Source organism: Cavia porcellus, unplaced genomic scaffold (assembly GCF_034190915.1).
Source record: "Cavia porcellus strain 051 isolate PalLab524CR breed Dunkin Hartley unplaced genomic scaffold, mCavPor4.1 scaffold_35, whole genome shotgun sequence".
Lineage (NCBI taxonomy): Eukaryota > Metazoa > Chordata > Mammalia > Rodentia > Caviidae > Cavia > Cavia porcellus.
This window is the reverse complement of record NW_026947518.1, coordinates 2,100,321-2,124,422: the sequence shown is the minus strand read 5'-3', so window position 1 is coordinate 2,124,422 and position 24,102 is coordinate 2,100,321. Positions and strand designations below refer to the sequence as shown.

Below are 24,102 nucleotides of genomic sequence, written 5' to 3'. Positions count from 1 at the left end.
AGATGCCTGAGAGAGATAAGGGGTCCTAAGCAGGTTGCCAAACACTGTCCTTTCTAGGGACCTTTATTGAGTAAAATCATGTGGTGAAATGAGTTTAAGGTGGGGAAAACTAGGAACTCACAATGCAGATGGGCATAAGATGGGTCAGAGCTATGGTACCCAATAGGATTATTAAGTTCAGGTAAAGCTGATTAAATTGGGAACAAAGGGCGAAGGGAGTCACATAGAAAGCAGGCATTCTTAGGCAGCTGTGACTCTTCCCTTAGGGGTTTGGGAGAGTGATATCTGAGTTCCTCAGTATGATAGGAACTATTTAGGATGTCAGTCTTTAAGATAAGGATACATTTCTTTGAATGGTGACTCCTAACCTCCTCAGAGTGCTAGGGAACTATTTAGAATGTCTATCCTTAGAATATGGATGAATTTGCTTAACATTGTCTTGAGCCTTGGCCCATAGCATGAGGTGTCAGTCTTCCTCATAGTTGCAAGGTATCTGGTCTCCTGCATGGGCTCCTTGGAGGACCTAGCCTTGGTTAATGCCAAGAGTATTTAAGTAACTCTGATGCCTGTAACAGTACTTTTTGGAAAATTGATTAGTGATGTCTTGTGTTCTGGGTGAATGATCTGGGAATGACAATGTGCAATGTATATACCAGTGTTGCCCCCTGATTGACATGTTTTGAAATTCAATTTTAGTTGATGTGCTCTTTTTTCCTTGAAATAAAATGGATTTGAAAATTAAAAGCCTGAGGTAAAGCTCTTCAGTACAAACACTCCTCTGTGGAGCTGAGTTCACCACTGTAGAAGAATGGCAGCTCCAGAAGTGTCTGCACTACAGTCTATCATTTGGGATCCTCTCTTGCAGGGAGGGGTTCCTTTCCCTGTTTATTCTTGACTCAGAAGGAGAGCAGTAGAGCAGGAGTCAATCAGTGATGAAGGGGCAGGCTATATGAACTGTCCAATCAGGTGAGCCATTGCTGGCTGTGACTTCTGTCTCTTCCAGTGTCTCAGGATGATTTATCTGTTCTGAGTACAATACTGGTAGCAAAACGCTTGCTGGATCTCATTTAGTACTTTTGATGTCCTGTGGCCTGATTAGCAAAGAACTTGAGATATCCTGGAACCATGGAATAGTGAGGTTGTGGGTGGGAGCCCAGAAGTATGGTGGATTGGGTGAAACCAGATACAAGTATTTAGGAGTAGTCCCGGTGTCTGGAGCCCCAGGTATTTAGTTAGCTTCAGCCCCTGAGGTCCTCCAGCATTGGCCATGGTTCATTCAATGTCCCTTTTGCCTCTTGCTGTTGGCAAGGGTGATTTGGGGTCCCCAGTACCCTGGCTTCACTATGACAGCAGTAGACTCAAGTATCGTCTTTGAAATTCATTGCTAGCCTGGTAACTCCACCGTCTTAGGCACTGGAAGAAGCTTGGGAAGACTCTGACTAAGATAATTTGTAGCTTGTAGAGCAGTAATGAGCTAGGTCTATGATCCCTTTCCTCAACGTAGCAGATCTAGAATGTCCGGAGTTTATTAATGTCTGTAATGCAGGGCCTCATAGCCACAATGGCTCAACTTAAACTTGGGCTTTTTTGTATGTATAGTGATCCCCTCAATTTATAGTATGTACTCATATTTCCATCCTCATGACAGGTAGTGGCAAAGGTCCTGAGAATTTAGAGATGTGTAGTAGTGTGCCTCAGTGGAAAAAGGCTTCCCAAACAACTGGTGAACTCCTGTGTGTTATACAGATCAGTGCAAAATAATTTCTGAACATACTTAATTATTTAGGTGGCACCCTTGCTCACAGACTAGGTTTGTGAGAACAGCCATAGAGTTTTGAAATCTGAGAAAAATAAAGCAAATATGAAAGTGTTATCAAGGACAGGGTAAAATTTTGTGAAGCACAAATTCCAGAAAGGGCTATCTGTCAAATTCTCATCGAAAAATGCTTAAATTCAGGCATTTGCATGGACAAATACACGTGATATCCTTCTGAATGGATAGGAATAGGTGTGTCATCTCTGAATTAAGACCTGATTTAGTGGCTTGGTTGTTCATAGACAGTTTAAATATGGAAATGCTCTACAATGGAATTTACTAAGTGGTGTAAAGGAGAAGCTCTAAACAGAAATTTTGCAGTGATATCAATAGTTAGGCATGAAGGGTTTCCTGCTGAGGATGGGACCGAGGAGTGTGGAAAGGATGTGCAAGTGACTGACAGGATTCAGGAAGCCTATAGTAGGACATACAATAGAGAGCGTCTTCACTGAAATTCAGGTAGTTCTTAGAGTAAGTCTGAAGTTAAAGTTGAGTTCTGATTGCTTCATTGAGGTGATCAACACCAGCTCTGGCAACAATCAGTATTTCACATCCCTGTCAACCCATGAATTTTGTGTTCCATACTTAAGATCTAATTTGGATTATCTCTAATTGTGCCCCAGTGTCATGAAGGTAAAATTTGGATTTTTTTTTGTACCAAGGATTGAACTCATGACCTATGCTTTCCAGGCAGGCATTCATGCCACTGAGCTAAATACCCAACTATGAAAGTGTTTTCTTTGTTATATGGAAGAGATCCACATTGTTTCTCAACAAATGTTGAATATTGTTGGAATTTTTCCATATTGTATGGCTATAATTTTTAAAAACAAACCAAAGGTGTCTTATGCATTCTCTTTTCAAGTTTCACTTTGTTTGTGGGGTGTCTCAGTCAGGGTTTCTCTATTTTAGACAGCTCTGTAACTTAGGATAGCCCCAAATTAAAGGAAGAACTCCTTTATCAGCCTCCCAAGATACAGTCCTTATATCTGAATTGAAAGTGATCGCTTGGTGACAGTGAGCTATAAATTACAGTTTGGGCCTGGTTTCATTTTATGTACTTATTTTTTTAAAAACAGCATTTTCCACTAACATTTGAGGTATTATTTGTGTACCATATTGGATATTATTTATGTTTCATATTTCAAAATGCTGCTGAAGTATATTAAGAACAAAGTACACACTGGCCTAAATGAGATTTGAAGAGACATTATCTGTAGCCTATCAAAGTGATTGATGAGAGTTTTTTTTCTTTTTTTAAATTTTGAAAGTGGTAAAATACAACACAACAAGGCAGAATAAGGCCAACTAAGATCATAAAGTGAAACTGGTACACAACTTCACAACAGGTTACTTGGGATAACAGTAATAGGTATCACAGTATATTTTATTATCTTTATAAAAGATGTTCTTTCAAGCACGTATATCAAAATGAGATGAAATACAGAACATTATAGTACTTATCAAAACAGAATATTCAATAGAGCAATACAATTAATCAGAATAGAGCAAAAACAGTAATAAAAATATTTGCCTTCAAAGAGATAGTAGAAGGAAGTCCCCCTTATTTGTTAAGGTCTGCTTCCCAGGAGACCCTCAGATTTCTGGTTCCCATTTGCTGATGGGGGGGTGACAGGAGAAGAGGGGTAGGGGAAGAGGGATGTTTGATTCTAGGCTGTGCATCAGTAGGTTCACTATTGCTTAGTAGGGAGATAGGCTGGTTGTTTGGTTTCACAGAATCCTAAGTTCCCACAAGGCGCGGATCTCAGGAGCTGCAGCTGGTTCTCCCCCTGGAAGGGCCGCATTCTGCCAGACCACCACTGCTTACCATGGAGAAGTGGTGCTTGTTTACCTTCCAAGTGTCCTAAATTCCAGCATGGCATGGATCTCAGGAGCTGCTGCTGGTTTGCCCCTGGGATGGGCCACAGTCTGCCACATCACCACCACTTACCAGGGAAGGGAGGTGCTTGCTTGGCTTCCCAGTTGAATGATGGGATATTTATCTGCCTCTGTGCTTTGTGGATGCTGGTCCTGCAGGCTTCTCACTGTGAGCTCTGCACTAGAGACAGAACACAGGGAATATTGCAGTGACTCAGCACAAGAATCAGTGCTCCTATTTCACTGTTATATTAGCAGTGAGTTGAAATCTATCATCAAATTTGCTGTCTTCAAAAATGTGTATATACACAAAATTAATGACCAAGACATGGATTTAAATTTGAAGAAATCAGTCTTCATTCAGCTGTTTTGTTTGGTTTTATTAGTTTAGTTTTGCTTTGTTTTATTGAGACAACCTTTCGGTGTATATCAGGTGGATTTGAACACCCTATGGAGCCTAGAATTGCCCTGACCTCACTGATGCCTTCCTGTCTCCGCCTTTTGAGTGCTGGGATTACAGATATGCACCACAACACTTTGCTTTTGATACAGATTTGTAGGAGAGAATTTTAAGATATCCCAAACCTGGGGTCTCAACCTTCCTTTGAGAAATATATGTATGATTCTTTAGGAAGCGGTGACCTTTGAGGTTGTAGTTGTGAACTTCAGCAATGAGGAGTGGACTTTGCTGAGTCCATCCCAAAAGAACCTCTACAGAAATGTGATGGGTGAAACCTTTAGAAACATGGCTGAAATAGGTAAGGATGAAATCTTTTTGGCATTCATGCTGTCAGAATATTGTTTGTTGCACATCAGTGCTGTTTCATTAAAAAGAATGAGAAAATATTTTTAAAAATAGCTCAGACCTGGACACATTATATCATAAATCTAAACAAAATATTTTAATTTGTATGTATTATTCTAATGAGTCCTGGTATTTCTATCTTTACAGTTCAGGAGGACTTGGGGATATCCAGGAAGCTGAAAAAGAATGCAAAATTTACGGGAGATACTTAAGGTAATTTGCACTCACAAGGAGAAGGAATGTTCCTGAGTAATTAGTGAGTCAGCAGAAAAATGACCACCAAACAAATGAGGCACCATTCAATTTATTGTCAGTAATATTCTCCGAAGACGTAGAAGCTAGATTATGTATAATGAGTGAATTAAATCATGAAAATATATGACATTGCATATAGATGTGTATGAAAGGCATACACTTTGAGTTATGACATTCTCCCTTCAGTTTTTCTACCCATATATGCATGTGAATACAACACATTCATTATCTAAAGATTTCTACAATTGCAATAGAATTTGAAATAAAATGTAGTGCTTGTGTTTCCAAGCCATGCTCTAAGGAATCAGCCATTCTGAGTAAACTTCTTAGAAGGCTGGTGGAATGTTATGTACACTCATTCTGAATATCAGTGTGGAGTTGTCTCTAGAAATTGATCCCCTCATACTTGTCCTGCATATATTTTTAAAAATTCAAAATCCACATAAAATACTGATACATGCTTACTCATATACAAAGCAGATCAAGTTATAATAGATCAGGCCTTGAAGAAGTTTAGCTATCTATCACTGGATTTGTGGAGAAGGAAAATGTTAATAGATTCTCTGTGATTGTGCATTCTTGTAAATCCAACACACTAGGAATCAGATTTTGCAGAATGGCAAATTCAAGTTCAAACTTCACAGCTTAATAATCAGTGAAAATCTCTTAAAACAGATTTAAAAAGCTCTAGATTTTATGCTAATAGCTGTTGTTCATTCCCAGCATGGAAAAGAAAAAAAAATGTGTTATATAAGGTCAAAAAATAAAGAATATAACGTCATTTGCCATAAGAAATAGGTGGTTCTTTCTCCCATCAATTCAGTGAAATAGCTTAGCTATAAAACCTAAAAGGTCACAGGGTTTCTTTTAGATGAGAACCCAAAATATAAATTGTGGAATGAAATGAAAGAGAGTTAATAGAGAAAAGTAAGACTGACAATATGGAAATGGGAACTACAGGTTAAGGACAGAAGGGAGATTGTGATGGGGAAACATATCAGAATGATCTGTATGTGATACACATATGTACCCATGCCCAAAGTGAAGCTAAAGATTCTACATTTCAAAAGGTACCAAATTGTAAGATTTCCAAATGTGTACCATTCTTTTGGGAATGGTTGTTTTCAACATGTCGTACAAGGCCATTCTGTTACTTCATGGTCAGAATTTCTTAGCAGGCATTAAAAACAGAACTTGACATTAATGCAGTCATTAAACTGAGACCCATTTCACTGTGAATTTTTCTTTTTTTTTTATTTAATGTAAGGAAAGACAAAAAAAACACAAAATAAGTAGAAATAATACCCCTTTCAAAGTGAAAATAAACAGTAAGAAATCTAAAGAAAGTGATTACGTATGCTGCTCATAGGAATAGTTAATGAAACAGAAAAGTGAAACATATGAAGTGGGGATTCAAACAGCGAGACTGCAAACAGTTTTGTTCCACTCTCCCATAAAAACTTAGTAATATGGTTATCAATCCTATATGTGAGTTTTTGTTTTTGTTTTTGTTTTTTTTTTTTTTTTACAGAAATGAAAAGCTAGGGGAATCCTAGGGACATACATCTTGGAATCAGTGTAAAGAAGTATTCCCTTGTACTGCAGAAGGTAATGTGAATGTGAAAGAAGCAGAAACACACCACTATGTTCAGATCCATGGAAAATATTGCAGTGGAGGGAAACCCTATGTATGTCAGCAATGTGGAAAAGGGTTCACCAAATCTGGACATTGTAAGCAACATGAAAGAATTCACACTGGAGAGAAATCATATATATGTAAGCAATAAGGGAAAGCTTTTAACACACAAGGAGTTTTTAAGAATCATGAAAGAATTCAAACAGGAGAGAAACCATATGTTATTTCAAGGAAAAAGTACTTAAATGTGAAATTACTGGATCATATGGCTGGTGTATGGATAACATAGAAATTCTTAAAGGATCTTTGGAAGCAGATGTTTAAAAAAGAGTTAGGTGGTTGCTTCTTGTTTTGTGTTTTTATGGCATACTATGCTCTGCTATGCTATGTTACATTATGTTATATGTCGGTGAGGATTTGGAAATTCCTTCAGTGTGTTTTCAGTGCTTTCTGATTTCATTTTTTATGACCAAACTTATTAACTATAAGAATATCAGATAACTCTAACTAGTTTTGTTTTGGAGAAAATTTAAAAAGAAAAACACAGTCAAGCAGGTTGGTGCACACATGTCATTCCAGTATTCAGAAGGCTGAGGCAAGAGGCTTGTTTTGGGGGGTCATCCAGAGCTACATTGTAATATCAAGGGCAGGCTGACCTGTGTAGCAAAGCCCTGTTGAAAGAAAGAAAAAGAGGAAGAAAGATAAAGAGAGAGACAGAGAGAGAGAGAGAGAGAGAGAGAGAGAGAGAGAGTGAAAGAAAAAATAAGGTAAAATTGAAAAGTCAAAAATCAGCTGTCAATTTAGAAATCAAATCTTTGTGAGGGTCTCATGCATATGTACTTTAGTCAGCACACCTGGCATAAGGCCTACCATCATGTAGACATTGATCTACTGCCTGGTCTTTGCATTGTTACATTTTTTAAAAACTTGTTACTGGGATGCCTCCAGATAAGCTATTGAATATACCTTCTTAGGATTTTGGTAGCTCAGTATTAAGAGAATTTGATCATTCTGTTGTTTTTTGCCCTCAAATTATATTTAGAACAAGAATTTGTTTAAGAGGTTGCCATTATTTTGAAAGAGTAAGAAGAACCATATAACTCTTTTTAAGTCTACAAAAATGGAAAAGTAATTACAGACTAATAGGGGTTAATGAACCTTGCACAGTGATATCTGGGATATCTTAGTGATGGATATTTTCACACATTTGTAAAATTTTGTATTCTTTTTTTTTTTTTTTTTTTTACAAATTTTAGTGCATGGTTTCACTAATTTTCTAAATTTCCCAGGCTGGGCTTAAACCTTTCCTCACCCTTCTTCACACTCCCAGAGAGCTGGGATTCCAGGTGTACATTATCCTTAGTTGGCAATTTTTCACAATGTTGGGTTTTCATGGAATAAAATATTCGGCTTTGATCTTTTGACACTTCGTTGAAAGAGTTGATCTAGTTAAGCTCTCTACCACCTTCCTCACCTGCAGTTTGTTTCACAGTGACTAGGACTCAAAATACCTTTAACTCTCTTGCTAGATTGTCTCCTTTTTGACTGTGGTCAGCATGCACTTCAGAAGATCACCCCGAATGCCTTCTGCACTGGGACTGAGGCTTGGTATCCTGAAGCACATTCTCTTTTTCCTTGACAATTCATGGAGTCTGATGATTCTTTGAAATGAAATCCTAAGAAAGGTGTGAAGGTTGAAGGTACTTGGGACACACTGCCCTACAGAAGGCCAGGCCAGTGTAAAATGTCATTTACCGTCCTGGTCTATGCTCCAAGGATTTGCATTTGTTTATGTTTTTTTTTTTCATTGTTGTTGTTTTTGTTTCTGTTTTTTGTTCCATTTCTAGAAATTGAATATAGAGCTTTTCACTTGGATTCTTTGACTTCCCCCCTTAAAACTCTTCTTGTTTTGAGCCAGATTCTTAAAGAGTGGCTAAAATTCTGGGGCTCTCCTTGAATTTGTCATGTTCCTGCCTCAGCCATCCAGAGTGGTAGGATTACAAGCCACACCACCAGACCTGGTCTCATAATAGTGTTGTTAAAAACTCATTGTCTGAGCAAGGAATGATGAAAATGCCTACAATGCCTGCGCTCTGGAGGCTGAGGCAACAGAATTCCTGGGAGTTCCAGAGAAGCCTGCAACAGACTGGGAATTCACACAGGCCAGGGTGACACTGGAACACCCTGAACAGAAAAAGAAAAACAAAAGAATAGGAAAGGACAGGAAAGGAAAGAAGAAAGGAAACAAGATTCCTGGTGACTGTATGAGTTAGTTTGTCTCTGGGCTGGTCCTTTTAATCTGTAGTCCTTTTCTTTCAGTACAAGACCCTTTTGACAGCTGTTCCTTTATAATATAACTGAAAACCAGGTATTTTGGTGCCTCTATCTCTGATGTTGTTTCCAGGGCTAGAGGATGACTCTGTAATTACTTGTGAATTTACATATTGTTTTTTCTATTTCTAGGAAAATATTGACATTTTGCCAGGAATGCATTGAAAGAGCTGGTTGCTCTGGGCAGCACGTACATTGTAACAACATGAATTCTTCCCATCCACCATCAAGGTATGTCTTTTCTTCTGTTAGTGCCACTTCACTCATTTCATCAATTTCTACAATTTTTAAAAAGCAGGTGAGTTTGTTGAAATTTTACCTAAGCATTCATTCTTTTCAATTAATTATGAATTGAATTGTATTCCTTGTTTGGGGATGCAGTTTGTTTGAAGCACATAAAAACAAATGGATTAGGACATGTTGGATCTTATGCTCTGCAAGTTAAGTGAATTTTTCTAAAAGGTTTCAGTGGAGTTTTAAGATTCTAATACCAAGGATGTGGCCTGAGGTATCACAATCCTTAATTCTTCTTTTCTGATTTGGAAACCTTTAATTTCTTATTTTTGGCTATAAAAGGGCTACTACTTTAAGAACTAGTTGAAAGATTGTGACTTTTCAGGCTCTGAGCAGGGTGTCAGGGATGGGCTTGTCATTCAAAATATTGTCATGCTGTGCTGAGGTCCTTTCCTCCTACACATGGTGTGTGAATGGTTATTATCATGACAGAATGGTTAAATTTTGAAAGTTTGAAAGCTGTTTTTCTAAATCTATTGAGGGGTTAGCTTTCTCAGTGGCAAGTGACACTGAATGGTTTGTGGAAGTGGGACCATTCTTGCACCACTGAGATTGAGACCAGTGTTGATCACAGTGCTTAACTTTTGAATGTGCTGGTGAATTTAGATGGTGAACATTATCTGAATACATAGGAATTGTGGTCAATGGGGTGTTGTCAATTTTTTAATTTTTATTTTATTTTTCTCTCACATTATTGTTTGGACTTTTTCTCAGGGTAACTTTTTCAGCTAAAAGAATTAGATGGTGGTTCTTTCTTTTCAATGTCCTGGAAAAATTGAAAGATGATCAGTATGTATTCATTATTAAACACTTAATACAATTCACCAGGGCATTTATCCTATCCTGGCTTTCATTGTTGTTATTAAGGAGTTTTGATTGTTGATTCATTGCCTGTGTTTATTATTGCTCTGTGGCTCAGTGTGTTTGCTCCTGATGCTTGTGGGTCAGTGACACCAAAGGACACCCCATATACATCAAAGGTCACCTCTCATTTTACTTCAGGATGTCTCCATTTAGTTTTGTATCTTCAAATTATCCCTACAGAATGTATTTTTGTGGGTAACGCCTTTCAGTTACTTAGTCTTTTAATGCACACACTTATGGGGTGTGGTTACGGCTCTGGGATAGTGGAGCTGATCAGGGCCCGGTGACTTATTTCAGGCTTAGTACCATGAACTGCATGCAGTGTCCCCATCTCCTGACCTGTACTCTGTAAACCTTGTCTGGCTCCACAGCTGTGGTGAATCCAAATGCAACAGTTGAGAACCCGGCCTGGACAGAAGACATTCATGTAGGGTGGGCTCTGTAACAGGCTGACCTTCTCTTACAGAGCTCCCCTGAATGAGACAGGGTGCCTCAGGCCTGCAAAGAGGAGCTCCGGCAGCAAGGCCATTCCAGCCCTCTCCTGTCCAGTGTGTAGTGTGTGCTGCTTTGCTGAGAAGGTTACTTGTGGATCAGGAGGCCTGGACCTGGGCCTTTTCTAGGCATGTTTCCCTGTTAGATGCCATGTTCTTCTCCACCTCTGCCTGCTCCATCTTCCTCTGACCTCAGATCTCCATTAGAGACCTGAGCAGCCCCGGGATTCCCCTTCCAGGCTGCAACTCTTTATGGAGACTTCAGGTGTTAAATCTGTGACTGTGAAATTCCACTTGCAGACATTTAACCTGGAAATTCCATTTTTAAGTCTTCATTATAAAAAATTAGATTTACAGACACCGTATTCTCTTTTTACTGTTATGGGTGTGAAAAGGTAGAAATCATGAATGTACTGTAGCAGAGCTGCTCAGTGAATTATAAAATTACAGCCACTGAAAATGCTGAAAGAAAGCCGTGTCCAAGGCCATGTCCGTGGTGTCACATGAGATGGCCACAAGCTTGTGGCCTGGCACTCTGTCCACCTAGCAGTACAGAAACACAGGCCCACACAGCAGCTGAGGAGTGGAGAGAGGAGCTCCTGGTGGGCAGACCATGATCCTGGGAGGGAAGCCTTTGTTTTTCCATTTTCCATTTGCATTGCATTATTGATAGTGCTTCATTCAGTATTTCTTCTCATATACTCAACTTCGGAAAAATACATAATGCTTCATTTCTTGAATAGATGAGAGAAACTGCATGATTTAATTTTCATTTATGTATAATGAAGGATATGCACTGTGTAGAAAATTGAAACATCACCTTATAGTATATAAAGTAAACAGTCTTGGTACTTAGACAGCCAACACACTGTTTATGACTCACTTTTAAATATTAACACATGAGGCCATGCAGAGCCCCTCTTAGAAGCCATCATGCTCATCTGTTCCAGTGATTCTCAGACATCAACAAGTTTCTCTTTAGAGTGTTTTCCCAGCCAGGATGATCTGAATCTTCTACTCCCAGACAGTACAGGGAGGGTGCAGTGGGCAGGGGACCCTGGCACCACCTGCCTCACACCCCTTTCCTCCAATGCATCCATGCTGCATCCCTGCAGGCACAGGAGACACAGCATCCAGGATGCAGAAAAGACACTGCCTTCTCATTCTCCATGCCTGTGTCCTGGCCTCAGCCTCCACCAGTTGCCTGATACTGCCCTGGGTGGGGCTGCCACAGTGGGTCTGACACACCCTCACCCTATTAGGCCATGTCCATTTTCCACAGTGACCCTTTCATTCTGTAAATTTTGATTCTCTCTTTTCTGAGGCTGCAGCACTGGAAGGAAACACAACATTAGCATTACCTTTTCTTTTTCTTCGTTCTTGTTTTCTTTTTAAGGGGTTTCTTGTTTTATTAAGCACATATTTAAAACTGCATTTTGCCAAAAAACTTTTCTTCTCTTTTTACTGCCTAGGTACCACAGTATTTACAGATTTGTACTGAAGTTCAGAACCTAGGTGCTTGGATTGTCAGAATCCACTCTGCAGCTTGGTAGCATGAGGGAAGCTATGCAGGAAATAAGCCTGGGGACATTTCTTTGCCTTTGAGCATCTCTTACAGCAAACCATGGCTTATGTCTTTTTACCCTCTTGATACGTGCTTCAGTAGCAACTGAGTCTGCCAGGACAAATGAGTTTCCTACATTTATTTCAGTTAATCTCATTTCCCCTCAACATACTAAGCACATTGTCTAAGGTTTATTATACCTAAACTTGAAAAATGATATCCAGTAGACAAGAGACGGCCACTGTTCCTGAAACCATGATGGGAGTTTCTGTAAATACGTAGTCTGATCCATACCATGGCATCCACAAGCTAGAGAGGTGGGAATGGCTGGTGCAGATACCAAACACCTCAAAATTGTCAAGCAGCAGCAGCAAGAAGCAGGGACCAGAGCTGCTGAAACCTCACACTTGGGTGATGTGATGATGTGGTGAGTTTTGCCCTGGGTTTACTGAGATGGCTCAGTACTTAGTTTTGTATTCCATAGTACTGATGTTATGTTTCATTAAATATGTAACTATAATAATTTCTTAAATATTTTGTATTGTGTACTGCTTTTTGGCCTGGCTTTCCTTGGCCTCTCAGGTTTATTTTTGCTCTCTGTAACAGGCAAAAGATAGGATCAGAGCTCTCTCTCAGTGGTTCTGTGAAGATTAGAGCCCAGAGTTCCTCAGAGTGGGTGTCAGGAGGACCTGCAGGGATGCCTGAAGGCTTGGGACCAAGGCTGGGGTCATCAGTGACTTCCTCTTCACTTATGTGCTGCTGCTTCTGTCACCTGTTTTTGTTGTTTGTTTTTGATACATGAACCTTCCTTTACACTCAAAATTTTATTTTTGACAAGTTAATCCTGAGCACATGGATCTTAACTCAGTACAAATGAGCCAGCAGTGTGACAGGAGAATGTTGGCTCAGGGAATGACCAGTGAGGGGCAACTGAGGAACAAAGTTCTTAGCACTTGCACATCTTTGTGGAAGTGAGCAGTGCATTGGTTAAGGATAAGTTTTCCTTGATAAAGGAGCAAGATGGGCCAGGATACCAGGTGTATAGATCAGGTGCCTTAGTTATTTTTCTTATCAGGGGACAAAACACCTGCCACCCACAGCTTAAAGGAGGAGAGGTTAATTCTGGCTAACAGTTTAAAAGTTTCATTCCCTGTTTGCAGGCTCAAACATAGAAACCACTTGGTGGTCTTGGGAGAGGAAAGCTGCTCACTTTAAGTCATGAAGGAAGCAAAGAGCAATGGGAGGAGCCAGGAAGGGAGAAATCCCCACACCCCAGGAACCAGCCGCTTTTGAGTAGACAGGGTCTCCTAACAGTAAGTCAGTTCTACAGGTCCCCATTCAACATCTCCATAAAGCCCCACCCCGTGTGCATGAGGCTTTGGAGGGGCTGCTACCTCAGCTAATAAACCAGCACACCAGAGGTCAACTTTGTATCTTCTGTGCCAAACAGTAAATACTATGGGCTAGAGAGGCCACAAGATTTCTTACAACTTTTCACCTCTGCCACTGTACTGAATAAAGCACCTACAGGACAGTGCATATGTGCAAAGACATACACAAACATAGTTTTGGATGTCAAAATTTTAATGTCATCCAACTGTCATCTAGTACGAAATATTAAACTTTTATCCATTTAGAAGTTTGCAATGTTGAGCATGGTGGCACCTGCTGGGTGCGATGGCACACATCTCTAATCGGAACATTCATTAGTGTGAGGCAAGAGGTCACTGCAAGTTCGAGGCTAGCCTGGGCTACATAGTGAGACTCTGTGCCTAAAACAAATACAAAATGTACAAGCCATTCTTACTAGTAGACCATACAACAGCAGGCATTGGGCCAGACCTGGCATCTGGGCAGTAATTTATCAGCACAGTCTCATAAAAGAGAGATGTGTGGGATGCAGAGGACAGAGATCCATCCCTCAAAGTCCATGAAACAAACATTTGTGCCCCACCTGTGGTCTCCAGTGGTTCCAGTTAACTCAGAAGTTAAAAGCAGAATCACAGCAAAATTTTTGCTTCTAAGAAGAATTTATTAAACTGTTAACAAATATAGAATACAAATGTATTTCAATTCTTTTTTTAAATTTTATTTAAGAGAAAAAAGAGAAAAACTCAAAACAAAACAAAGTGGTGTAAGGGTACACGTAATACAGAACTACAAAAAAAAAAAAAAACATAACAGTAAGAAATCACCTGTTAGTCATGCTGTGACCTCTATTGTTCTATTGTTATGTCCTGTTTTATCTCAATCTTCCCCTTATTGTCTTAAAAAAATTATTTAGTCATTTCTTATGTTTGTCTTAATTAAAGAAAAAATTCAAAAAATTAGGATAGATAAATAGTAACTCTTTTTGATTTCCTATTAACTTGTTTTGAAGTCCTGTAGTACTCCCATGATCTGGTTTTGACTGATTAGACTCTGTTCCATTCTATATGATAGTATCAAGTTTGAAGACATAGGCAACTACTTTGAAGACAATAAGATTCACTAAGATACCCATTCTGGTTTGACTATTGTCTTCTTTGGAAGTCCTGTAATGTTTACAATGCCTAAGTTTTATTGGTCTTGTTCTCTACTGTTTTGTCCAACTTTATAATATCTAATGAGATAGACAATTCTTTTTAAGGAAACAAGGGACAACGTCGATAACCATTGTTGATAAACTTGTACTCTGTTCTACACCATGTGCTATGTCTATCCTTGGTATTGACTGACAGCTATGTTTTGCCATATTTGACTGTATTCTTCCCCCCCCCCCAAAAAAAAGTAATAAGCACTAAGGAGTAATAAAATCCAAAATGGGTAAATTTTGTTGTAAAAAAGAGAGGGGAAAAAAAAAAGAAAAAGAGCTCTAACGGATATAACAGCAAGTGTGTTTAGGGGTGTTAAATAGCTGACTATGTCAATGTTTTTGGATCATTGAACACAGCTGTTTGCAGTCTCCCTGTTTGAATTTCCACCTTGTATTCTTTGATACTGTGATTTGAGGAACTATTTTCAAGATGATAATATGTAATCTACTAACAGGTGATTTCTTACTGTTATGTTTTTTGTTTGTTTTGTTTTGTTTTTTTGTAACTCTGTATTACGTGTACCCTTACACTGCTTTGGTTTGTTTTGTGTTTTTCTCTTTTTCCTCTTAAATAAAAAAAAAAAAAAAGAAATCACCTGTTAATAGATTACATATTATCATCTTGGAAATAGTTGCCCAAATCACAGTATCAAAGAATACAAAGTGGACATTCAAACAGAGAGACTGCAAACAGCTGTGTTCAATGATCCAAATACATTAATATAGTCAGCTATTTAACACCCCTAAACACACTTGCTGTTACATCCGTTAGAGCTCTTTTTTCCCCCTCACATTTTTACAACAAAATTTACACATTTTGGATTTTATTACTCCTTAGTTCTTATTACTTTTTTAGGGGGGAGAGAATAAAGTCAAATATGGCAAAACAAAGCTGTCAGTCAAAATCAAGGATAGACATAGCACATGATGTAGAACAGAGTACAAGATTATCAACAATGGTTATCAATGTTGTCTCTTGTTTCCTTAAAAGGAATTGTCTATCTCATTAGATATTATAAAGTTGGACAAAACAGTAGAGAACAAGACCAATAAAACTGAGGCATTGTAAACATTACAGGACCTCCAAAGGAGACAATAGTCAAACCAGAATGGGCATCTTAGTCAATCTTATTGCCTTCAAAGTAGTTGCCTATACCCTCAAACTTGATACTATCATACAGAATCTAATCAGTCAAAACAAGATCGTGGGAGTATTACAGGACTTCAAAACAAGTTAATAGGAAATCAAAAAGAGTTACTATTATATATCCTGCTAATTTTTTAAATTTTCCCCTTAATTAAAACAAACATAAGAAATAACTAAATATTTTTTTAAAGAATAAGGGAGAGATTGAGATAAAACAGGACATAACAATATAACAATAGAGGTCAAAGCATGACTGTTTCAGCAACCTAGTGCTTCACCACCAAATAACCCGACTTAATAGTAGTTACCATAGTGTCTCTCTTTTTCCTTGAAATATTTGGGTAAACCTTCATATACTATAGCTTCAAATATTTCCATATCAAGAAGCCCAAAATAAAGCCTTTCTAATTAATAAGTGAAAACTTTATAAGGCTTCAAGGCCACATAATGGGTAATCATGATTACCACATATTTTTATATATTTGAATCACTACTTATGTTAGGGAAACTATTTGGTATTCACACATGCGAGATTGATTTATTTCACTTATGAGTATGGTCTCAAGCTGCGCCCATTTATTGATAAATATCTCAATGTGACCTTGTTTATAGCTGAGTAATACTCCATTGTACAGAAATACCACAACTTTTTTATCCATTTCTCAGTTGATGGACACTTGGGTTGTTTCCAAGATCTGGAGATTACAAATTGTGCTGCTATAAACATAGGTGCACATATATCACTGTGGTATGATGCTTTCAGTTCTTCTGGGAATATGCCGAGAAGTGGAATAGCTGGAATAAATGAGATTTCCAGTCCCAACTTTTTGAGAAATCTCCAGACAGATCTCCACAAAGGCTGTACCAGTCTACACTCCCACCAGCAGTGCAGGAGAGTTCCTTTTTCCCCACAGCCTCTCCAGCATTTGTTGTTGGTTTTCTTGATCCTGGCCATTCTTTCAGGAGTGAGATGGTATCTCAGTGTGGTTTTAATTTGCATTTCTCTAATGACCAATGATGATGAGCATTTTTTCATGTATTTATTTGCCATTTGCATTTCTTCATCTGAGAATTGCGTATTCATCTTAGATGCCCATTTTTGGATTGGATCTTTGAATTTTGGAGGTCTGAATTTCTTTAATTCTTTATATGTTTTAGACAAGAGGCCCTTGTCTGAGAGAGAGTTCACTAAAACCTTTTCCCAGTTTGTGGGTTTTCTTTTCACTATGCTGGAGATTTCTTTTGACATGCAGAAACTTTTTAATCAGAAGTGGTCCCAGTTATTGATTCTGGGAAGTATTTCCTCTGTGGATTGAGTCCTGTTCATGAATTCTCTACCTACTCCTATGTCTCCAAGGTTTCTACCCAATTTGTCTTCCAATAGATTTAGTGTTTCTGTTTTAATATTCAGATCTTTGACCCATTTAGATTTTAATTTAGTACATGGTGATAGACATGGGTCTAGCTTTAGTTTTTGGCAAATGGAGAGCCAGTTTTTCCAGCACGATTTATTAAAGAGACTGTCATTCTTCCAGTGAACCTGCCTGGCTCCTTTATCAAAGATAAGGTGGTTGAGTGTGTTTGTAGTTGTGGTTGTATCTTCTAATCTATTCCATTGATCTTCGGCTCTGTTTTGATTCCAATACCATGTTGATTTTACTACTGTTGCTTTGTAGTATAACTTCAAGTCAGGGATTGTGATGCCTCCTGCTTTGTCTTTGCTGCTTAGAATTTCCTTTGTGATTCTAGGTCTCTTCTGGTTCCAGATGAAATTTAGGAGTGATTGCTCTAGATCTATAAGGTATGTTGATGGTATTTCTATTGGGATTACATTGAATCTGTATAACAGTTTTGGGAGAATGGCCATCTTCACAATGTTTGTTCTTCCTATCCATGAGCAAGGGATGTCTTCCCATTTTCTGAGATAATCTTCAGTTTGCTTTTTCAGTGTATTATAATTTTCACTGTATAAGTCTTTCACTTCTTTTATAAGAGTAATTCGTAAATATTTCATTTTTTTGCTTGCTAATGTGAATAGTCCAGTTTCCCTTATTTCCCTTTCTGTGATTTTGTTGTTTGTGTATAGGAATGCTATTTATTTCTGAGTATTGATTTTGTATCCAGCCACATTACTGAATTTATTTATTGTATCTAAGAGTCTTTCAATGGAGTTTAGGGGGTCTTCTATGAGGAGTATCATGTCATTGGCAAACAATGATAATTTAACTTCTTTTCCTATCTTTACCCCTTTTATTTCTCTTTCTTGCCTAATTGCTCTGGCTAGTACTTCCAGTACTATATTAAATAGGAGTGGTGATAAAGGACATCCTTGTCTTGTGCCTGATTTTAAAGTAAAGGCTTTCAATTTTTGGCCATTTAGTATGATGCTGGCTGTTTGTTTGTCACAAATGGCCTTTATCATATTGAGGTAAAGACCATCTATTCCAATTTCCTGTAAAGTTCTTATCATGAATAAATGTGGGACCTTATCGAAGGCTTTTTCTGCATCTATAGAAATGATCATGTGATTCTTATTTTTGGCCTTATTTATATGGTGGATTACATTTATTGATTTGCGTATGTTGAACCATCCTTGCATTCCTGGGATGAATCCCACTTGGTCATGATGTATAATCTTCTTGATGATTTGCTGGATCCTATTTGCCAATATTTTATTGAGGATTTTTGCATCTGTGTTCATTAGGGAGATCGGTCTATAGTTCTCTTTTTTAGTTGGGTCTGTCTCAGGTTTTGGTACTAGAGTAATATTTGCTTCCAGGAATGACTTAGGGAGGATTGCTTCCATTTCAAATTCATTGAATAGTTTTAGGAGTGTCAGCATTAGGTCTTCTTTGTATTTCTTGTAGAATTCTGCAGTGAATCCATCTGGGCCTGGGCTCTTCTTGCTGGGTAAGGACTTAATTACATTTTCAATTTCATTAGCAGAGATTGGGTTATTCAACAGTTTTACATCCTCTTGATCTAGCTTTGGTACTTCATATGCTTCTAAGAATCTGTCTATTTCTTCTGTGTTATCAAACCTTTGAGAGTAGAGGTTTTCAAAATTGGTGTTGATGATCTTCTGTATTTCTATTGGGTCTGTAGTGATTTCACCTTTTTCATTTCTTATTGCATGAATTTGAGCTTTTTATTCCATTTTTAAAATAAGGTTGGCTAGGGGCTTATCGATCTTATTTATTCTTTCAAAGAACCAACTATTTGACTAGTTGATTCTTTGGATTGTTTTCTTAGTCTCTATTGCATTGATTTCTCCTCTGATTTTTATAATTTCTTCTCTTCTTTTGGCTTTGGGCTTGACTTGCTCTTCTTTTTCTAGCTGTTTGAGGTATAGCATCAAGTTATTTATTTGTATTCGTTCTGTTTTCCTGATGTGGGAACTCAGTGCAATAAATTTCCCTCTGAGAACGGCTTTCATTGCATCCCACAGATTCCGGTCAGTTGTATCTGCATTTTCATTTTCTTTTAGGTATTGTTTAATTTCTTCTGTGACCAACTGATTACTCAAGAGTGTGTTATTCAGTTTCCATGTGTTTGTGGGATTTTTGCAGTATCTTTTATCATTAATTTCTAATTTCAGAGTGCTATGATCCGATAACATGCAAGGGATGGTTTCAACTCTTTTGCATTTGTTTAAATATGTTCTGTGAGCTAATATATGGTCTATTTTAGAGAATGATCCATGTACTGCTGAGAAGAATGTGTATTCTGATGATGTTGGGTGGAACATTCTGTATATGTCTATCAAACCCATTTGTTCACAGGTGTGATTCAGTTCTGTTATTTCTTTGCTCTTTTTCTGTCTGCTTGATCTGTCCCTTGGTGTCAATGGCGTATTAAGGTCTCCTGTTACAATTGTGTTACTGATAATTTGAGTTTTCATTTCTGTTAATAATTTTTTTATATAACTGGGTGCTCTGGAGTTTGGTGCATATATATTTAAGATAGTTATCTCTTCCTCTTGGAGTTTTCCCCTTACGAGTATGTAGTGACCTTCTTTGTCCTTTTTGGTCATTGTTGGTTTAAAGTTCACGTTTTCTGCAAACAGAATGGCTATTCATGCCTTTTTTTGGATTCCTGCTGCATGAAGAATTGTTTTCCATCCTTTGACTTTCAGTCTGTGAGTATCCTTCTGGGTTAGATGGGTTTCCTGTAAACAGCATATGGTTGGATTTTATTTCTTGATCCATTCTGCTAGTGTGTTTCTTTTGATTGGTGCATTGAGACCATTTACATTAATGGCTATTACTGTTAAATGCTGGTTAATTGTAAGAATGTTATCTCTCTGCATTTTCATCTTTATCTTTCTGTTCTGTTTAATTATTTGCTTTGCTTAGTGGTTTTTTCCTTTGTGTATCTAAAATGTCTTTCAATATTTTTTGCAGGGTTGGTTTGGTGTTCATGAAGTTCGTCAGCTGTTCTTTGTCATGGAAGTATCGTATTTTACCATCTATTTTGAATGATAGTTTTGAAGGATATATCAGTCTAGGTTGGAAATCATTTTGCTTTAAGATCTGGAATACTTCACTCCATGCTCTTCTTGACTTTATTGTTTGTGATGAGAAGTCTGCTGTGATTCTGATAGGTTTTCCTTTATAAGTGATCTGTCTTTACTCTCTGACAGCTTTTAATAATCTATTCTTGTGTTGGATTTCTGGGATGGTGATTATTATATGTCTGGGTGTAGTTTTATTTTGGTTATGACTATTTGGAGTTCTATATGCTTCACTGATCCTGATGTCAGTTTCTGATCTCATGCTTGGGAAATTTTCAGCTATTACTTCTCTAAATATCCTCTTGACATCCTTTATGTTGTCTCTTTCTTTTTCATTAATCCTTATCATTCTTATGTTATTCTTCTTTGCATCATCTTGCAGTTGTTGAATTGTTGTTTCCTGATTCCTTGTTATTTTTAAAAGATCTTTCCTTTCCTGTTCACTAGCTGCAATCCTGTCTTCAAGGTCTGAAATTCTATCTTCACTTTCATTAAGGCGGTTTTTACAACTTTCAGTGGAGTTTTTTTATTTCCTGAATATCTCTGTGCATCTGCCTTATGTATTCTGTTTGTTTCTTATATTGCTTATCTAGGGATTCTATCTTTTTGTTTAGTTCCTCCAATTTTTTATCTGTGTTTTCTTTAGATATATTCAGAATCGCTTTCATTTCTTTTATCATTTCTTCTTTTATCTGAGAGATTATTTTGAATTTGAATTTCTTTAAAGCTTCCTGGAGTTGCTTGTCAATTTCAGTAGCTGTTGTATCCGATATATGAGGTGGATGGGATATATTTTCTTCTATATACATTGCTCCTAGTGTTTCTTGAGATGGGCTGGAGGTTTGAGGTTGTAATTTGGTCTTTCATTTTGTCATTTTCCTATATTTCTGTGTTTCAAGTGTTATTTGAAAGCTTCCTCAGGATCTGTTGAAAATCCCCTTCTATGTTTGCAGCTACTGAGACTCTGGCACCACGCTACCCCAAGCCATTAGGCCTGCAGAACCAATGGCCCTCCTCTGCCTGCTCAGAACTCAGCAGTTCCAGACAAGCTGGGCCTCAGGGACACTGTGCGCCCACCTGCCCCTTGGAAACTCCACAGCTCTTCAGTCGCAGCCAGGTTAGGGTACTCACCACAGGCCACGGTGCCTTAGGAACCTGTGATGCCTCCCTGCTTGCAGAGATATCCACAGTCCTCCAGACACACGGAGAGGCCAATGGAGGCACCCCAGATCCGCCCAGCTCCTCCTCTGCACATCGATGGCTAGGCGCGACAGCGAAACAGGCTGGGCTCGGGGGATAGTGTGGGCCCACCCACCCGTCGGAAGCTCAGCAGATCTCCAAGTGCAGCCGGGATGGGGAGGCGGATGTAGAGGCCTCTAACCCACTACTCCACTTCACTGCACCCGGAAGCCTCGAGGGCCCGAACAGTCTGAGATTTGGGCAAAGTGTGCTGAGCACTCACCACAGGCCGCAGTGCCTCAGGAACCTGTGATCCCTCCCTGCTTGCAGAGATATTTACAGTCTTCCAGACACATGGAGGAGCCAATGCAGGCACCCCAGATCTGCCCAGCTCCTCCTCTGCCATATTTCAATTCTTTAGGGATATTTTGGAGGAAGAGTTTTGTTTTTCTGCTCCTTTGAGAGGTGAACTACTTTTAACCTTGCTTGTTGTCCTGAGCTGTCACCGCACTTTCCTGAGTCTTAATTTTTTTTCCACTATAGAAGGTACAATTTGTAGAGAACATGCTCTTTGCACAATGTCTGGTATTTAACAGGTGGTCACTAAATGATGATGGCTTTGCTTCTGCAGTCATGTGCTGCATGCCATCCAATGTTGGACTGCATAGATGATGGCAGTCTCATGAGATTATGTCACCTCCTGATAGTGCCTGCATCTTGATATATTAGTTTGTATAAGTACATTTTATTATATGAGCACAATGACCAAGTCACCCATCTGCACATTCATTAGAATGTGTGCCTTCTTTTAGTGATGCACGGCGATATTACTAAAGAATAAGGTTTTCCTTTCTGGGCTAGGTTTGGTGTCTATTTTCTAAGGAACAGGCTCTAAACTTGTTGAAATAAAAAAGCCATTTCTTGACAGTTACCAGCGTGGCTGCTTTATACAGGCATGAGGAGGGGGCTGATTTGCAAGACTAAGTTCAAGCAGCTTAATTTTGCCAAAAACTTAGGGCTTATTTCCCAAAGGACATTAGCTCTAGTTAACCTTTTACAAAAGCAAAAAGTGCATTTTAACATCTCTGTGTTGGTAAATAAAAAGAAACCCCTTTCACAGTCAGTGGTCCTACCTCAGGGCCTCTCTGCCTTGAATCCCTACCTTTCTGTCCCCAGGCCTGTGCTGTTTGTGGGGAAGCACAGCCGGGGGGTCCCAAATATAGAGACAGAGTATATTCATCTTGAGCAAAGAGGGTTGGGCAGACCCCCGGGAACTGTAAGGAGAGGCAGGGAGCTCAGTCCTGGCCAGCAAGGTGGGGCCACTCTTGCCAGGCCTCTCCTGCCCCAGATCAGTGAATGCCCTGGCCCTCAGCGCCTAACTGTTGACCTCTTTAAGCCTGGTGCAGACTAGAAAGATTTCCTTGAGCCCTTTGCTTGACTTTCTGCTTAGATCCAAGTTGATCCAGACCTACAATATGGAGGTGGAGGAGAAGCAGAAAGCAAAGAGGAGGGTAGGAGAGGAGAAGTATGGGGGAGGACAAGGGGGGCTGAGGAAGATGGGGAGCCCTTTCTCACCACTGAGTCTAAAATTGCATGGACTCAGCTAGGCCAGGGGACTCCCTCCCCCTACAGCACTTAAGAGGCTCTGAGGTGCTTTGAACAACCCAGACTGTGTTATGTTCATCAGATACTTGAAGACAGGCAGCCAGCTCTGCCACAGAAAACACAGAAGCCTTTCTTCTTGCTCAGTTGCAATGTGGGAAATATTAAAATTTATGGAATTAAAGCTTAACAATCAACTGTAATTTAAAAAATAATAATTACGTACAAAAATTTGACATGATAGGATATGATTTGAAAGTCAAATCACTTCAACGAAGTTTTTTTATTTTACAGATTAGCATAATGGTGAATTCTCAAGGCCCAGGTAATGGTATCTTCACAAGTGTTCTAATAGTTACCAAACTCATTAGAAACTTCTAGAAAACAGGCAGAATCTTACTCACTTTTATCTGGAGATACCTAAAAAGCTTATCTTTCATAAGAACATATGTGAATCATATAATATAGTTGTATTCTAAATAGCAAAAATGAAGTTAATTCATGATAATTCTGAAAATTGTTATTTTGCTAAGCTAAAGAAAAATGTTAATACTGGCTTTTTGCAATTTCTTTCTGTTACAATAAATTGTAGGAATATCTGTATGCCACTTGAGGTTCTGACATATACATAATTATGAAATGATTACCACAATTAGTATAATTAAATATTCCCTAATATAGCTAACATTTTTAGGATGTGCAATGAGAAAATATCAGAAAATTTCACTCAGCAAATTTTAGTTGCATAACAGGTTCTTATGAATTATAGTTAATAACATAGTTACTGATATGCTCTCTATTTTTATGATTTTGGCTTCTTTGTCTTCTGTATATAAATGAGAACATGCTGTATATCTCTTTCTGTGTCTGTCTTGAGTGAGAGCATTGTTTCCTCGAGGTCTACCATGCTATCATATATGGATAGATTTCTTGATTTTTACAGTCTGAATAATATTCCCTATATCCTTCACATTTTTTATTTTAAAGAGAATAGAACCAAGCAAAATAAAACAGATAAAACCAATGAAAACAAACTAGTGTAAGTGACACAGGACCTCAAAAAATAATAACAGCACTGGTTACCATAATGCCTCTTTAAAATGGCTGCAAATACCTTCAGACATAGTAAAAACCAAACAGAACAGAACAAAA

The 24,102-nt window shown here is 38.4% G+C and overlaps 1 long non-coding RNA gene across 2 annotated transcripts in view; it reads left to right on the top strand.

The window, feature by feature from the left end:
• LOC134474695 (uncharacterized) overlaps positions 1 to 24,102 on the top strand; it is a 77,690-nt gene that overhangs the window by 6,029 nt on the left and 47,559 nt on the right. Inside the window, exons 2-5 of one of the 2 annotated variants that reach the window (XR_010045568.1) lie at positions 4,647 to 4,712; positions 6,286 to 6,362; positions 8,854 to 8,952; positions 17,406 to 17,460. This is a non-coding gene — a long non-coding RNA (uncharacterized LOC134474695). Of the gene's footprint in view, positions 1 to 4,646; positions 4,713 to 6,285; positions 6,363 to 8,853; positions 8,953 to 17,405; positions 17,461 to 24,102 lie in introns of those variants that run through there. The other variant, XR_010045567.1, reaches the window with a different exon arrangement.